Consider the following 4,154-nt stretch of genomic DNA (forward strand, 5'->3'; position numbering starts at 1 on the left):
GGTACCTCATCTCTCCATCTCTCCTTCTAGAGCGTAAGCTGGCCTGGTCTGCTCATCTCCTTGACAACGTATTTATCTGCTCTGTAAGTTCCCATCTGCAACCCAAAGGATGGATGAGGCTCTGGTGGTTTTCCAAGGTCTGCTGGTGAGAAAGCCTCTCTCTTCCACTGCCCATGGAAACCAGCGGCCCACACAGCACTGGTCACAGCTCTACCTGCCCTCACTTCTATGAAAAACTGCATAGTGAGCTGTGTCTCCTGCACAAGCTCATGTCATTGTTGAATCTGGCTTCTGCAACCCCCATACCTACCCGGGGGGCAGGGTGGGGGCTCAGCTTCTCCATGAGCAATGGAGTCGAGCATGGGGAGACACTCTTGGAAGCAACTGGGGAATCACGCTCTTTTGACACGAAACAACATAGTCGGGGATACTTGCATGGGCCAGAAGTCTAGGCATGTGGCTGCACTCACAGGCTCCAGGGAAGGCTCCCTTCTGCCTTTTCTGGTCTCAGTGGCTCCTGGCATATCCTTGGCTGGTGAGTGTTCCACATTACCCTAGTTTCTGCTCTGTTGCCACGTGACTCTTTTAAATCCTCTTTTCTTGCCTTCTTCCTCGGCGCTACCTGCGAGGTGGCTGCCATCTCCTTTGTGGCATCATGGCTGCCCTCTGGCCTCTGGTGAAGCCTAAGATCGTCAAAAAGAGGACCAAGAAGTTCATCCAGCACCAGTCAGATCTATATGTCAAGATTAAGCGAAACTCGAGGAAACCTAGAGGTATTGACAACAGGGTGCAGAGAAGATTCAAGGACCAGAGCCTGGTGGCCAACATTGGTTACAGGAGCAACAAGAAAACCAAGCACATGCTGCCTAGTGGCTTCCAGAAGTTTCTGGTCCACAGTGTCAAGGAGCTGGAGGAGCTGCTGATGTGTATGAGTCTTACTGTGTGAGATCGCTCACAATGTTTCCTCCAAGATCCGAAAAGCCATCGTGGAAAGAGCAGCACAGCCGGCCATCAGAGTCACCAGTCCCAACACCAGGCTGCGCAGCGAAAAGAATGAGTAGAGGGCTTGCATGCATGTTTTATTTGTGTTTAAATAAAACCACAAAAACTGCAAAAAAAAAAAAATCCTCTCTTCTCAACAGGATCCCCACATATTGGCTTATTTGAAGAATCTCCAAATAAGGTTATCGTATTAGTTAACTCTTCCCCTTGCTAAGACAAAATGCCTGACAGAGGCAGCTTACAGAAGGAAAAGCTTATCTTGGCTCACAGTTCAAGGGTGCTGTCTGTGATGGCACAGAAGGCACAGCAGCCAGAGGGTGAGGTAGTTGGTCACACTCGGCCCACCACCGTGAAGATGATGCTCACCTTGGTTTCTTTCTCCTTCTTATCCAGACTGGGGCCCCTGCCATGGCACAGGGCTGCCTGTCTTCAGAGTGGTCCTTCCTGCCTCAGTGAAACCTTCTGCAAACATCTCCATAGGAAGAGTGGGCCTCCTCAGAGGTCCCGAATGCCATCTCATTGACAACGAGAATGGGCCATTGCAGCTGCCTTGTGGGGTTCTGCCAGGCTTGACCTCACCCTGACTGGGGTAAGCTCCTCTCTGAAAGGCTGCCCATAGCCTGAGGTTTTCAGAATGGCCTCACATTATTCTCTTTTCTTTCAGGGCCAGCTGGGGGTGAGGTCACCTTGGAGTCCCTCAGCCCCAGCCGTGTTTTCGCCTCATTTCTCATGTCTATGTGTGTTTGTAAAATCTGTTTTATTTCCTAAGCGTCTCACCAGGGCCAGGATAATGTGTTTAGGTTTTGTAATACTCGCTACTGAATGACAGAGGATCTATTGTCCCTGGCTGGTGGCCCTTGGGGAGATGTAGGTTTCTTTCCTTCTGGGGCTTGGGGCTGGTCTCAGCTGCCCCCAAATCAGGCTTCAGCTGAGAAGTGGGCTATGGAATGGACCCCGGGAGAGTCGTAAACCTCGGGCAGGAGTGAGGCATGGTTTGAATGCTCACATTTGAATGGGATGATCTGCAGGCTAGGAGAGACCGGCAGCTCCCCTACTCCCAGGGTCTAACTGGCTGCAAGAATGCGCCAAATGGTTTTTTTTTTTTTTTATAAGGCTCTCAACCATGGCAGGGGCACTGTAATTCTTGTGCCCACTCCTGCTCTGCTACATCTTGGGCTCTGCCCTCATGGTACTCCCAGCACAAAGGGCAGCACACCTGTAAATGGAAGACCTTGATATGCAGGGAGAGATGATGGGGCCTTGGGACACAGAGGGAATCAGGAAAGGGCAAAAGTCCAGGTCAGAAAGATCTAGAAGGGAGGCATCTCCCTCCAACACCTACCTATTTCCATCTGTGAGAGTTCATCTGGGGGATCATGACAGCTCTCATCCACTCCCCTTGTACCCTCATTCTTCGCATAGGAACCAGGAGCCTCTGCAGGCAGGTGAGGAATCAGCACAGGTACAGGACAACCAATGGCTGGGTTACCTGCAATGACTGCATCCTCCATCCCATAAACACACTGGTGCTACCTGCATCCTCCATCCCATAGACAAGCTGGTGCTACCTGTATCCTCCATCCCATAGACATGCTGGTGCTACCTGTATCCTCCATCCTATAAACACGCTGGTGCTACCTGCATCCTCCATCCCATAGACACGCCGGTGTTACCTGGATCCTCCATCCTGTAAACACGCTGGTGCTACCTGCATCCTCCATCCCATAGACACGCCGGTGTTACCTGTATCCTCCATCCTATAAACACGCTGGTGCTACCTGCATCCTCCATCCCATAGACACGCCGGTGTTACCTGTATCCTCCATCCTATAAACATGCTGGTGCTACCTGGATCCTTGGGCTGGAGAAAGGAATTGCTGAATCACAAACATTTTCCAGCAACATTGGACATGGGCCTCTCAGAACCCCCACACCAGACTAGCAGAGTGACCCCACTCCCTCTGACCCTCCTTCTTGACGTCTGTGGAGGGACTGTAGGAGAGGTCTATCCACAAACCCTTTGTCCTTTGAAAGCCACAGACTACACGTTAGATCAAAACAACTACGTTCACCCAGACTGAGCAACTGTAACACAGTTGGAGAGCCTTTGAAGCAGACAGTTTGCTAGCCATAGAGAACAGAGCCTAGAACTCATCGGGAAAAAGTATGATTGCTGCTCTAAATGCCCACAGAAGCACAATGCCTGGAACCCAGAGATGATCCATCCTGAGGGCCTGTGAGATTGCTTATCAGATGAGGCTCTTGCTGCTCAAGATACAAGCGCGATAACCTAAACTCAATTGCTGGAAGTGGAAGGACAGACTGACTGCCCTCAGACCCCCACACACATGGCATATATCCAGCTCCGCAATAATCACTGATGGAGTCTTCAGGCAGGGCTCGAGAGATGGCTCAGTGGTGCTTGTTGATCTACAGAAGACCCAAGTTAGGTTCCAGAACTCACGTTATATGGCTACAACTGTTTGTAATTTCAGTTCCAAGGGATGCCTTTTTCTGTACTCCGAGGGCACCTGCTCTTCTGTGCGCACACACACACACAAACAAATCTTTTTTAAAAATCCAAACAATAAAAACCACAGATACTCAATCATGTTCAAACAAATCAGTGGCAGTATTCATGAGGACACCAGTACAGATGGCCCCTTTGTGAGCACTGTGGGTCTCAGTCTGATGCTAAGCATCCTGCATGCAAATGCTATCTCTCAGGATAGACAGACCCTCTTGGTGAAGAGACCAGACACCTTCAGGGACTAAGCACAGGGCACAGTGATGGGTGGACCTTTGCTTGGCCTTCCAGAAGCTCCTGTTGAGTCAGAGAGACAAGCTGTGGAAAGCCCCGCTGCTGATAAGGGTTAAACAGTCGCTCGATACAACAGCGTTGGAAGAGATAGTCAAGGCAGCACCTGATTAATTGCCCGGGGAATCGCAGGGATGATAAATGTTTTAGGAACTCCGAGGAGGGAGCCATTTCTCCAAGTCAAGCAGAACCGACAGACGCTATGGAGGTAATTGTGCCCTTTTGAAGGGGCCTGTGGGGCTGCTGTCTGGGGGAGGTCATTGTCCCAGGGTAGAGACAAAAAAAAAAAAAAGCCCTTTTTAATTTTTTTCTTTTTCAAGGAAAAAGTCTGCTG

At 50.3% G+C, this 4,154-nt stretch overlaps 1 pseudogene; it reads left to right on the plus strand.

The window, feature by feature from the left end:
* Positions 1–655: 655 nt before the first annotated feature.
* LOC121440907 lies at positions 656–1,061 on the plus strand (annotated as a pseudogene).
* The last annotated feature ends 3,093 nt before the right edge of the window (positions 1,062–4,154 follow it).

The sequence above is a fragment of the Microtus oregoni genome, unplaced genomic scaffold (assembly GCF_018167655.1).
Source record: "Microtus oregoni isolate MIOR12 unplaced genomic scaffold, Mior012 000071F_ref0000514, whole genome shotgun sequence".
NCBI classification, from domain to species: domain Eukaryota; kingdom Metazoa; phylum Chordata; class Mammalia; order Rodentia; family Cricetidae; genus Microtus; species Microtus oregoni.